General features: G+C 45.9%; 2 long non-coding RNA genes across 4 annotated transcripts; both read right to left on the reverse strand.

The window, feature by feature from the left end:
* Positions 1 to 8,488: 8,488 nt before the first annotated feature.
* On the reverse strand, positions 8,489 to 10,306 carry LOC127313178 (uncharacterized). Its single transcript, XR_007858817.2, has 4 exons — positions 10,225 to 10,306; positions 10,033 to 10,129; positions 9,836 to 9,919; positions 8,489 to 8,807 (listed from the first exon to the last, which is right to left on the reverse strand). It is a non-coding gene; the product is annotated as an uncharacterized lncRNA (long non-coding RNA).
* Positions 10,307 to 10,802: 496 nt separating this feature from the next.
* On the reverse strand, positions 10,803 to 14,092 carry LOC127313177 (uncharacterized). 3 transcript variants are annotated; one of them, XR_011748790.1, is made up of 6 exons: positions 14,024 to 14,092; positions 12,791 to 13,778; positions 12,176 to 12,441; positions 11,647 to 11,739; positions 11,497 to 11,560; positions 10,803 to 10,896 (listed from the first exon to the last, which is right to left on the reverse strand). It is a non-coding gene; the product is annotated as an uncharacterized lncRNA (long non-coding RNA). The 3 variants fall into 3 exon arrangements; XR_011748788.1 differs by having other exon boundaries at positions 12,176 to 13,778; XR_011748789.1 differs by having other exon boundaries at positions 11,942 to 13,778.
* Positions 14,093 to 14,178: the final 86 nt, after the last annotated feature.

Consider the following 14,178-nt stretch of genomic DNA (forward strand, 5'->3'; position numbering starts at 1 on the left):
GCTGGGTGTCGACCTTCATAGCGTACTGGTTGAAAATTAGACGCCCTTTTTCTATCGCCGCTTGGATGTGCTGACGCCATACCCTGCAGTCGTTGGTGGCATGGGAGAGCGAGTTATGCCATTTGCAGTATGGCTTTCCGTTCAGCTCTTGCACCGTGGGGAATTTGAGACCTTCCGGAATCGTCAACTGTTTCTCCTTGAGCAGGAGGTCGAAGATTTGCTCAGTCTTGGTCACGTCAAAATCAAATCCCCTGGGCGGGCCTGGTGGCTTTACCCATTTGCAGGATACGGGGGTTCCTCCCCGAGTCCATTCAGCCACTGCTACCTCTTGGTCTCCCGCAGGAACTTCGTCTTCCTCTGCATCGACCAGGACTACTGCACGCTTGAACTTGTCTTGGTACAGGTCCGGGTGGCGCTGTTCATATGCCGATAGTTTCTGAACCATGTGCGCCAGTGAGGGATAATCTGCTTGGGAGGCCATGTCCTTGAGCTGTGTTGCAAGGCCTGCTACTGCCAACTCGACTGCTTCTTTTTCAGTTATACGAACCGAATAACATCGGTTCCTAAGATTCTGAAGCGCTGGATGTATTCTGTCACGGTTTCTCCGCGCTTCGACGTAGTTGTGCTAGATCGGCAATGCCAGACTCGGAAGCCTCTGAATGGTACTGCATATGGAACTGCTCTTCCAACTGCTTCCAAGTCCGGATAGAGTCTGGTGGCAAAGAGGTGTACCATCCGAAAGCCGATCCCGTGAGGGACTGTGAGAAGAGCCTCACGCGTAGTTGATCCGACACTGAAGCCGGTCCTAGTTGCGCCAAATATCGGCCCACGTGCTCGATGGAGCTGGAACCATCTGATCCACTGAATTTGGAGAAGTCAGGGAGCCGATATTTAGGTGGTAGCGGGATCATCTCGTAGTCGTCGGGGTACGGCTTGGAATAGCCGATGGCCCTTCTTTTCGGCACCATGCCGAACTGGTCTCTCAGTATGGTACTGATCTGATCCGCTGTGCTGGCTGTAGGAGTTGAATTCTGAAGATTCGCCGGGGTGGCGTACTTAGCCAGCCATGTTTGCTTTTCCAGCTCTGAGCCAACTGCAGGAGCTGAGCTCTGGAGGTTCGTCGGGGTGGCGTACTTAGTTAGCCACGTCTGCTTCTCAAGCTCGTCGCCGACGTCCCTCCTGTTTTCCCGAAGTCCCCGATGTTGTGGCCTGGTTTGTGAGTGCCAGTTGCCACGGTCGGCACATACGTGCACGTGGACCCGTGAGGGATCTCCTTAGGTGCCTCGGGCACGAACGGGTAGTCACTGGGGTCCCCACCGATCTTGTAGACGCCGCCTGCCGCTGTAGCCGGCACTGCTGGGGCTGCCAACGCATATGGCAGCGGTGGACGGGACTGGGTGGCAACTCTCCTTGATGCGTCCCGAGAGCTGGTCCCGACGGCGAGTGCGGTGCCTCATGATCTCCTGGATCACGCGAAGAGCGACACGCTCCAACGTGTTGACCAGGTTCTCGAGTGGCGGTGTAGCGAGTGAGCCACCAAGTAGTTGATCTCTGCCGCGGGGACACAGTGCGTTCTTCCGACGGGGCAGAGAGGTCTATCCCATCTAGTGCACCATTAGGCGAGAACCCCTTCCACCTGATGCCATGTGAACGGGTTCTGTGGAAAGAGCCGATGAGGTCGGCTTCGAGGATGACTTTGATCTCGTCATACTTCTTCTTGAGCTCGTCCGTCAGATCCTCGTACGTGACTGGCGTGCCGTCCGCCATCTCAGATGCAGATGGCGATGTGGTTGATGTAGAAGCTTGTCCCACCGGGCGTGCCAGAATGTGTTGTCGTCAGAAACCCACCGGCGGGCAGCGACGGGCAACACCGTAGAGCCGGGAACAACCTAGAGCTGCGGCTGGCTGAGGTCCCTCCGAGCGACGGCCCGCAAAGCCTTCTGGTCACACGTCCGATGCTGATGCAAGGGCGTGCCACCTGACCTATACCTGGTCAGGAAGGTGATGGAGATGCCGCGCTTAGTTTCCTGCATGGCATACACGTAAACATTAAATACGAGCCTCGATCGGCTCTCAGGTTATCATGTGAATCGGCTTAGGGAGCCGATCCACCCATGATTCGTACGAGGTGCACGAATATATGGTGGTCCTGCTTGATCAAGATAAAGCTAATGAGATCTACGACGATTTAGGGTTTTCACCGCATAATCGGATCATCCTACTCACGGTTGGGCCTCGCGGCCATGCACGGTGATCGTAAGCCGATCCTAAACAAGGTCTAAAAACCAACACAAGGTTGATCCCCGGAACATCCTGTTTAGGGCCAGCGAACGACACCCTACGTGCCGCTGGATCCTCCACCCCTTTGTAAGGCCTAACTATTGCAGATATTAAACTAATCCTTGTAGAACAAGGAGCAATCGTAACGGATCAGATCTACTAAATAACGATCAAGCGGGGTGCCGCCCCCACACCTAAGATAGGTGTGAGGGCGGCTAGACATGCAAGGGTTGCACTACGATAGCATGTTACGCGAAGAACTATGCTAACCCTAACACATCTATGATAACTACGTTGCTCGCCATCAACAAGGCTTCAGTACGAGCAACGCATGAACAACGTGGAGCTTGTGCTGCCTAGATCGCAAGATGCGATCTAGGCAGCATGTTGCTTACCGGTAGAAACCCTCGAGACGAAGGAGTTGGCGATGCGCCGAGATTGATTTGTTGGTTGAACGTTGGTTGTTGTTTATTCCATAAACCCTAGATACATATTTATAGTCCAGGGGACTTTCTAATTTAGGCGTGCACCTAACCGTGCACGGGTAAAATTCTATCTTCTAATCTAAGATGCAATCTACTATAATTAAAGATACACGGGCAATCTAGCCCAAACTCTTCGTGCGGGGCCGCTTCAGAGATCTTCCACATGTAATTTTCCAAGCCCATCTCCCTTACGGCCCACCTCCTGATTTGGCCAAAATCTGGTGATAACAGGTAGCACCTGCCCCCACCGCAAGGCAGCAGTGGCTCCCGCTGTAGGCAGCAGTGCAGCACCTCCACCCACCGCAATCGGCAGTGGCGCCTGCCGATGGAAGCACCTGCGCCGACGGGAGGTAGCAATTACTCCCGCTGCAGGCAGGACGTTCGCCCACCGCAAGCAGCAGCGGCGGCACGTGGCTGGGCGGGGCGGCCCGAGCTCGTGCGGGAGGCTCCCTGGCCGGCCTCATGGGAGGTAGAGGAGGTCCAGGTCGGATCCCCCGCCTTGCTGCCACTGCGTGTCTCAACGGCCGGCGACGGGGAGAGGTGGACCTCGCAGCGCCATGGACGCACCTCTTGGCGGCGCGATAGTGCCCCGAGCGTGGCTGGGGGACGGTGGCGGAGCGGCTTGGGTGCAGCGAAGCGTGCCTTGGGGGCGGCGGCGCGTGGCTGGGGCGCGGTAGTCCGAGCTTGTGCGGGAAGCCCTAAGGCCGACGGCGCCCCGAGCGTGGCTGGGGGGCGGCGGCGCGTTGCTTGGGCGTAGCAGTCCGAGCTCGTGCAGGAGGCCCCATGGCCGGCCTTCTCTGCTCTCCATCGGTAGCTCCATTGCCAGCAGAAAAAAGGAAAGAGAAAGGATAAGGTAGAAAGGAGGAGATGATGTGCAGTTGGTGGATCCTCCCTGGAAACGTGTCACGCGGGAAGGAGAATAACCACACGATGCAGAGCATCCAACGGCTCCCAACCCGGAGGTTGCGTCGCTCGTAGCCTCCGGGGAAACGCAATCGTTTTCCTTTTATAAAATGCAAAAAAAAAGTTAATTACAGGAGTGACAACCAACATTGGACACAACGTGCGTTACACACCACACACACGCCCTAAAACCCTAATGAACTGCTCTCGAAAAGTTGCTTCTCCCTCCTAGGCTGGCACGATTCCAAAACTTCCATTGTTACGAAATATGATCAATCAACCCCACCACCGAGAATTGCTTTATCTCGTTTTTGAAACACGCGTGTGTTGCGTTGTTTCCGCAATCACCAACCCATCAGGACTATAATGAATCCTCTTTTTTTTTCTTGAGCCTCGGAGAGACCCATTTTTTCTCCCGTCGATGGCATAGACGAACCACTGTAGATTTCCTTATGCCATCTCTAACAAGCAACTGGAAATGGACATATCGTTCAGTCGCGGTCTGTGTGGCCTAAAACGGAACCCAACGGTGAACCGCAAACGGACCGCACGGTTATTTGTATCCTCTTGGTCCGCACTTCTAGCCCAAATTTGGATTGGATTTATGGTTGCCGTGGATAGCATGCCCGTTCGCGTGTGTCCTCGCTAGATCCCCCCTCCCCCCGCACATCACCGACCGAGGGAGGAGAGGAGACGCAGTCCACATTGTCCACCCGCACGAGGTCCTTATTAATGGGAACCCGTCATTCTCCCAACCATCATGCAGTCCATTGAAGCTCGAAGCTTCCCGAACCCTAGCACGCTCGATGGAGGACGATGAGCTCACGGAGGAGGCGATTATCACACGCGCCATCGATTTGTCCAAGCAAGACAAGCTATTGAACTGGGATGGCCTCCAGGAGGCCATCTAACTCCGACAGCATGCAGTAGCAGCGGCTCTGCCAACACCGGAGCAGTTGCCACCCCCTTCTCTAGGAGCCAATATGTGGCCGCTGCCGTAGATCTTCGTCGACCTCGGCAAGGAGGACTAGAAGCTGGCGGACCGCACGCCATTGTCCCCACTTTTTTCTTTTTTGTTAAGGCATCTCCAGCGGCGCGAAGCAAACGGACGCTGAGCGACCGTTTTCATCCGCCGTGACCAGAAATACGTCTGGGCCCTGCTCCAGCGGGGCGACGCAAAGTGACCGGGCCATCAGCGGAGATGCAAACCTTGCCCAAATATGCGCCAGGTTTGCGTCTCCGCAGACGCTCGGCGGACGCGCCGAGCGTCCTCCATTTCTTACCCGGTCCCGCAAGTCAGGGACAGCGAAATCGACCACTTGGATTTGCTTCTTTTTTCTCTTCTTTGTTGCCCTAGTGCGACGCCACCACCCCAACCCCACCCGCCGCCTTCCCGCCGCAGAGCCGCAGTAGTCGACGTCGGCTCTGTTGTCGCCGCGCAGGAGAGCATGATCGTACTCGGGCTTGGCTCCGTCGCGTACCTGCCGGCTGTTTTGGGGCCAAACGTTGCCGGTTGCGCCGCCCTTCTGCGCCGCCCACGACCTGTTCGGTCAATTGCGCCGGTAGGTTTCTTCTCCTGTTTTCGGCGCTATTTGTGCGCGGCCATTGATCAAAAGTTCGTACCCACGCAGATGGAGATGTGGCATATGGTGGAGAAGTTCCGCGCGGAGGTCGTTGACTCCTCTTCCGACAATGAGTCCGATCAGTCGGCGCAGACATTGGCAACTACTGCGGCCTCCATGATCCACGAGTTCACCTCAAACCCGGGGCCGGTGCACCGGGGCTCTGTGAAGGGGCGCTCCAAAAACCTGCCGCGCAACAGAGTGGCAAGGCAGGCCCGCCTCCACAAGGACTACTTCCACCTCACCAATCCGGTGTTCCCGGTTTTGGTGCCGGTACAGGATGTCAAGAGACCCGTTCTTGGTCATTCTACGCGACGTCAGAAACTACGACCCCTACTTTCAATGCAGGCCCGATGCAACAAGTGCGCTAGGCTTCACCTCCTACCAAAAATGTTGCGTGGCTATTCGCAATGAGAACCACTGGGAATTCCAAGGTGAGCTGGTTGCGCCACTTCCTGGAGCTTCATCTTGGCAGAACTATCTACATATGAATGTAGAAGTCACTAACGAGAACGTCTGCAAATAGCTGCAAACGGATCTGATTGAGCATCAGTGGACATTGGCTGTCCATGAAGATCATGCCTAGAGGAATACTATCTTATTTTTATGTAGACTTTTCAAAATTTGAATGTAATAGCTATGACTTCGTTGAATTCTTTATTTTGTTGTTTGGAAACTTCATAATTGATGCAAACGCGGAAATGCGTCGGGCCGCTGGAGCCACCCCTAGGCGCAAACGGACGCGCGGATAAAAACGATCTGTCTCGCGTCCGTCGCGCGACACAAACGGACGCTAGCGGACACCGAAATGCGTCGCGCCGCTGGAGATGCCCTTAGTTGTGAAAAGTGGACTTTTAGACCCCAAAACATGTAAATTATATTTATGTCGTTGTTGCTAACTTATTTTTTGCGGCTTGAGACCATTGGGGCTGCTGTCAAACACAAACGGACATGAACCTCTTCCCTATCCATGGGCCACCGCGAACGAATCCAAATGGATAGCTTAGCTGTTTTAAATGTGGTAGCATGTTGCAGATGGTCTTAGAAGACTACCTGCCATTCCAATTTTAATAATTTGCTTAGTCTAAAAAAATACTCCGATATTTTCACATTTTCTTAAAGAATGAGCGACACGTTGCTATTCGAAAATCCAGATAACCATAAAGTTTCCTCGAAACAGTCATTTACTCCCCTATATTAATATAGCAATCATTTGATCATCTTGAAGCATAAAGTAACGCCAATAAATATATGTATGCAATAGTTTGGATTGTCTTGAAGAATCTAATCCAAAAAAAGAAAGTATTCGGAAACAAATATTCCTTGGTAATTACTCAAGACAAAAAGTAACACAAAGTACCAGATGCAGCGAGAGGCAAATGGAGGAAAATAAAGAGAGTTTAGAGCCGACAGGAACAGAAAGCCCTAGGAGCGTAGACGGAGGAAGCCCTACCTAGCTGCGAGGTCATGGTCTCAGCGTCTTTTCTCCTCGGAAAACGCTTTCCATCCGGCGACCGATCGCTCGCCAGCGATCGGTCGTCGTCCCTCGCTCCCGCGCGGTCCTATATGGGTCTGGTTTTTCGGCCCAAACTGGAGTGTTGCTTTTTTTAAAGAAATGTACCGTGTTGTTTCCAGATTTGTAACAATTAGATAAAAAATTTGTTGTAAACTCACACGACATAATTTGTAAGATTTTTCTAAGTGATATGTTACGAAAATGTGTGTTTCTTGATACGTTGTAAACGGATGACTTTTTTGTTGTAATTATTTGTGATTTTTGGTGTAATTGTTTTAGTCATGGACACTTTTTTTCGTAGAGATGTTGTATATGTTCGTTAGTTTTGTAACAAATGCGTATAAAAGTTATAGAGAAAGCATGTCAGAGACGTTGTAATGTTTAGTTGTAAATTATTTCTTAACAACTTTTGAATTATTTGCAAAAATATTATTTTTTAGTTGTAAATAGTCTGTGGTTTTTGTGGATGATGTTTGCGACTTTTGTTGTAAACACCTAAATTATTTGTGGCATGTGTTGCTAATTATTGTTGTAAATATTTTACTGGTTTGTTCTAAAGATATTTCTGGAATGAAAGCAGATTTTTATTGTAAACATCCAAATAAAATAATATTGGTTTTTGTTATTAATTATTGTTGTAAGTATGTTTCCGATTTGTTGTAAAGATATTATTGCATGGAAACTGACTATTATTGTAAACACCCAAATAAAAAATATTGTTTTTGTTGTTAATTATTATTGTAAATATATTGATAATTTGTTGTACTTATATGTGAAGATTTACTGTGAAAATTTTGTTGTAATACTTTTTATTTTTTGTACACAAAGCGGCGGGTTTTTGTTGCTATATTAAACAGCGGGTTTTGTTGTAAATATCTGAAAGTTTGGGGGCAAAGGGAAACACGTGTTCGGTTTAAACTGATAGGCTTAGGACCGCAGGTTGATTTTCCAAAAACCAGGGGGCAAAATGCAAAAATCAAAATACTGCTAATTCTGCACGCCGAATTACGATCGAACGGCGCTGGTACGACCGATCCCCGCGCGCGGATCGGCTGACCGATGGCCAGCGCGCGCCTTTCTCCTCCACACACTCATCGACACGTGCTACCCTTCCTTCCGACTGGACTTGGAATCGAAAGCCAAACGATACTTTATCTCCCAGCCCAGCAGCTGCATGAATTCCTAGCGTGCGGCCACCTGTTCGCGCATCAGGGGCTAGCTCCGCGGGGTCGCAGCCTATCCAATCTTACATCAAACCAACAATCCCCACCACCACCATCTCCAAAAGGTACAGTACCAGGCTGCCAGCAAGAAGAGACTGAGACGCAATAACATAAACGGGTGGGCCATTGGCCAAGCTAGAGATCTGCGGTGAATCTATAAGCTACTAGATGACCCGTTGCGCTATCGCGCAAATGGCAGAATCAAGCCAAAAATTTAAACCATAAGTTTTAGTATTAAGAATTACCTCGAAATTTAACTGCTTTAGTATCTTGTAGACACACCATTCCATCGAGACAAACCATTCCATCGAGGGTGCTGGAGTAAGATATGATAATTTAGTATGATTTCACACTATTTCCTTCAGTTTTTATGATTTTGTATAAAATTATGGTTATTATACCCAAAAGAGGTAGCATCATAAAAAAAACATAAAAGGACAATTACTGATTCTAAGAAGAATGTTTCTACTTTTGTGAGTAGCAAGACAGAAAAAGTTTGGTTCGAGATTTTGTGCCCCTTTACTGATACCACGGGAACCAGAAACTATTACAAATGTTTGCCTTCGTAAACAATTTCTTGGCTAATACCGTCCATCCACATCACGATTTGCGTTGACGGTCCAATATCTTTCCCTTAACCTATTTCCCTAACCTTCACACTTGATCTGCTACACATCCCTTCATTGACTCCACTCCACATCTAATCCGTTGATCAAGTACCTCGCGGCCATCCACGCCATCAGTAATCCGAGCTGCTTGCCCTAAGATTTACCTAACTCTTGATAGAGGACAAAGCAGATTAAACATTTTAGAATCCTAAGACAATATGTTGTCATTTCAGAATCCTAACACAATACATTTAAATAGTGGGAAATCTTTTTAAAAAAAATTCAGAAGTAACGATAATGCTATATGTTAGAAAGCTATGAATTCCATTAGAAAATAGAAATTACACTTTACAGATTAAGGTAAGGTAACTTCATGGTGTTAGCATCATAAAAATGCAATTTCACTTCATACGAACCTAACTTAAATGTCCATTTGAAAATACTACATCATGCATTTATTCAACTTCTCACAAGTAAAGAATTACAGAGATAATAAGAAAACAAAGATATCACGTATACGAAACTCCAAACCAACTATGGAAATTCCTTGCATTTGTCTCCTTTTCTTGAGACATAAAAGGCAATGCAAGTTGTTATCGGCCAAGATGATCATATGACTGCTAAAGTTCTAATGACAAAAGATATACCATGTGGCATAAAAACTTTATGTTTTACAGGGGGTATACGAGACTAACAAAAGCAGAATTGAGATAATATTGTAGCCATAAATTTTATCCATGTTAGTGTCTTTTATTAAGATCCATTGACTTTAAACCAAGAGGCATTAAACATTGAATGTGGGCACAGCAGCTCCCTGTTTTTGATACCCGAAGCTGGACCTAATGCAAAAAAGTATATTTTTTTTATTTTTGTGGGAAACAATAATTGTTCTTGCAATCTTAATCTGGTCATCTACTTCATATACTTGCATTAACAGGTATAATCCTACCCTAGATGAGCCATCAAGAAATCGAACCAGGACCCGATGTTATTTGAGAATAGAGGATCATCTTCAATAAACATTTTCACCTACGGCTGTGTTTTAGAGAATGGATGACCCGCTTGTGCCACTGGGACAAAAAGTAACTATGGTTGCTCCGTAGTTTGTCTGCCCGTTAAATTCTAATTAATCTGCAAGGGTATTTAGAAATGTACCAACATATTAAGGTGCAAACCATGTGCAACGTTCTTGGCCTACCTGCAAAGTAAGTTCTTGCCTGAGTGTCGTGCCCTCATGTCGTGCTGCTCCCTGGCTCCCAACCATGGCCAACTGCTCAACACACTTCAGAATTGGCATTTATTAACTGGCATGTCAAGAATCAAATACATCCATACTCTTCTAACGCAGTCAAGCAGACAATGCAGATGCATGGTAGATATTAGCACAATACACACCTGGGTGACGCATCGGTATCATCTGGGGCTAAGGTGATAGGAGTTGGAGTGTTACATGGGCAATGTCCAACCAATGTTCAGAGAAATTAACATATGCCTGTTGAAAAGAAGAGACGGAGCTAGCTAACATAATGCCAACAAAATCAGCACATTCATAAAGGAAAAAAGAGAGGCTGAAGTACATATACAAACCTGAGCAAGGAGGATGTACAGATGAGTTGATACTTTACAGGAGCAGCACGAACTGATATTTCGCTCACAATTAGATATGGATCTTGTCTCCAACAGCAAAGATAGTTTCAGTGGCTAAAGTTGGGAAACAAATTTGACCATATGGCTTACAAGAAGTGATCAAATTGTTTTTCTGGCAAACCTGCAATGCACCAAGAAATGATCAAATTGTTAGCAAACCCGGGAGAGGGAAACCACACTATTCCTAACTCCTTGAAGTGTGAATTTCCTGCGGTCATTTTCTAACAAAAAACAAATCTCCAGGAGCTATCCAAGAAATGCTAAACGTGTGGCATTTTCTGAAAACATTGTGCTATGCACTTCTGACTAAATCACTTCAGTCATGCATTGTCCACTTTAAAACTGCAGGAGTGTTTACCTACATATATTTTTTCATTTAGATGGTAATATATTTGGATAATATATAAGAATAGGCATATTTATAAACAACTCATTAAATAGATCCTTTGTTCTTACTCTTTGGTGACACCAACTATTTGAGTAACAAACTAAGAATGGGGCATGATGCAACGAAACTCACGTGAGATAATTTGACACACTTCTGCTGCAGGCAGAGACAAGCTTCAAAGTTTCCAATGCACTACATGGCTGGATGATATTATTGACGACACCCTGTAATCAGGAATACACATGTCATGCACCCATGCCCTCTTAAATTAAAACATTATGCTTCTTGATTCCAAGATTTATACGGCTGAACATAATAAAATCGTACTTAGACATCATGATAACTGAGAACCCAAAGTAGGGCGCTAAGGACACCGGCAGATCAGATCACCGGCACAACAAATATTAGGATGCCTCCATATTCTACTAAATATGAAAATGTTCATTCTGAAGTACCTAATATCACATCAAGATACTTTCTAAGTCATGTAATTCCCATTAAGTAGTGATGTTTTTTTAAATTCCTATTTTGTAGGTGGATATAATAAGACCAAAGCACCAACAGGGTATAATAATTCCTATTACATCTTAGTCCCGGAGAATAAACGGAGCAGAATATGTAACTCCAGAAATACCAAAAAATTCTACTATCTTTAAAACCTTTATTTGTGTAAATGGAAAAATAGACAAGAAAAGGATAGTACTATCTAAATAATGTGTCAAGATAATTATCTGTCATGATGAATCTTTTCATACCTCCATCTCCAAAGTTTCCATAATGGAATCACAAACCAATATTTTGGTCCTACAGGCTTTCGTGCTTACCAATGAATCTTCCAGGATCCATCTCCACACTTCATGCTCAAATCAGAAATCAAGATTGGAGAAACTGAAAAGGAAGCTAGATGTGAGTACTAATGGGAAAAGAAAAAAAAGATCACTCACAGGTGGAGGAGGTGAGGAGCAGGAGCTCACCTCGAGCAGACGTAGACGAGCAGATGAGGGGACTGCAGCGCACAGAGCTTGAAGATCAGCCGATGGTGGAGCTTCCAGGCATGTGGAATAATCCTGATAAACCGACAGAAAGACATGAAAATAATTAATCTAGGCTAACTAAGACTGGAATGTACAAGTATTCGAACATAATCATAAAGTAATCAAGTAATTATGAATAATAAAATCCTTAAAAATGCAGGTCTATGTAGAGTCCTCCCTCATCCTGAAACATCATAACCACGAATTAGGCATCTAGAACCTACATCACACGTACGAATCAGCAGAAGCAGCTCATGCTTGCAGGTCCGCCTCAGTTTGGCGGGTGGAAAAACGAAGATGGAGGCTCGCCTTCGATCTCCACAGTCAACGCCAGGGCTCGAAGCCGTGCAGCGGAGGTGTGTGGCCTCTCTCCCACATCGGTGTTAGAATCTACAGGCTACACCCCAAACCTTATAGGGAAAAAGAAAAGAAACCAAATCGGAGGAAGATATTGGAAAAAGGAACTCACGTGGGAAGATGCAGGAGGAAGGAGATGGTGATGTGCTCCGATTCGGCCACCGTCGTCGTCGTTGTCTCCAACTGGCCTCTCTCCCTTTCCCCATGGCCATCGTTGTTGCTGTCCCCTTCATGAGCACCGCTTTCCCTAGTCCTCCAACCGTCGCCTGAATCTTCTCTTAAAACATGTTTAACAGATAAAAAGCATATAGCCACTTGGTATTACTATGATCGTCGAAGAATTACCCACTTTGTATCATTTGGCAAGAGGCAGAGGTACTACAATAAACAAATATGAACTAAATGAGTATGAAGTAGATGCGAACTACATGAGAAGTCCAGAACTATCAAATGAGCAACAAAATCCATCGATCAATGAGTTCGATCTTGCAGCAGCGAACAAACCATCGATCAATGAGAAATACAATTGGAACTGAATATGACCCAAGTTCTGAACTAATCTATTGTACACTGGCAATTGGCAAGTAATGCAGGTATAAAATATAAATGTGAATTCCTCAAATGCTAACAAAAGTTACTATTTACAAATTATACAGACAAGCAGAGACAAAGAAAAACAAGTTCACCCAATCAATTATAGATATATAAAAAAGTACATGATCCTTACTTAATTTCCAATATGTAATTTCTGCATGTTTAATAAGGCTATGGACACCGTGAGCCAGTTTAACAAATGCAAGAGGAGGATCTGTGATATAGCACATCGATGACCAGCACTGTTGTGCATACCCCAGAATGACTCGCGTGACCCTGAGCAGCGGTGGCATTCTGCACCATGTAGAATAATGACTACAACCAAGGAAAATATATAGCTTCTTGTCATTCCTTTATGTTTAAACACAACTATACATATATAACTAAAAACCGGCATATACGAAAGGAATAATTTCAGTCGAGAGGAAGATCAGCTACTCTGGTAATAAAAACAGGTCACAGTGGTAAGCCACTTTACAAAAAAATGAACAGATAAACCAACGAAATAGAAACAAATGATGAAGAAACAATCAAGAGGTAAATATAACGATCTGGGTTCGCCCGTCACTAAAAGCTGTTGGGTGGGTGGGTAGTTTAGCAAGGTTTAAGAGGATAATGGGCATGCTCATACATAATGGTGAAGAAACGTTAAGCTAACCATGGAGTAACATTCAGAACTGGGGAAAATTTACAGAAGAATGTTGAATAAAGAACAAAAGATGAGCGAAAAATGCAGACCTGGCTGTATAAGGAACAGGAGGAAAAAATATGAGCGGAGAATGAAAGGCCATGAAGTCTCGCACGACAAGGAAATGAAAGACAAAGTTTACTTGAGCAAACAAAAAGGCTGGAGTGAGAGAACACATAATACTTGGGGCGTGAAGGCCTCGCCTAAGAGCAACCAAGGGAAGCATTGAGAGGACAACCTGGAGCAAAACTAAAAACTGAAAAAACAGACAACCTGCATCGTCATAAAGAAAGAGATTACTTACCACAGGCAACGAGGGGAGCCCGAGGTTGCGCTGGCAGATAATGGAAGACGTGGCATCGAAGGGGCTTCACAGGGACAAGAAAGGAAAGCCAAATTTACCCACCCAAACTCTTGTAGAATACAACTAAAGCTGCATATATACGATTGTGCACATGATTTAGTGATATATCAAGTATTGAAGCCTGTGAGGAACAAAGTCAACAATTCAGCAATATTTTAAGTATGATTGATCCTAACAAGTACATAAAACGTATGGGATATGTACTGATTGGCTCAAAATTTTCATCAGTACAGATTGATTCTATCTAGTTTGCAGCTCCAATTTACCATATTTCACTTGACAAAGTAATTAATGAGCAAGGGGATATCGATCACCTGAAACACCACTTTTCTTCAGTTGCTCTGCTAGAGTTCCAAACCCCACTTTCCTCAACTAATACTGTGTGCAAAATGCAACTAATGAGTAACCGGAGTATGAGTTGTGCATTTATTCCAACATGTACGGACTATTTTGCTATTGAACGAAATAC

The sequence above is a fragment of the Lolium perenne genome, chromosome 7 (assembly GCF_019359855.2).
Source record: "Lolium perenne isolate Kyuss_39 chromosome 7, Kyuss_2.0, whole genome shotgun sequence".
Lineage (NCBI taxonomy): Eukaryota > Viridiplantae > Streptophyta > Magnoliopsida > Poales > Poaceae > Lolium > Lolium perenne.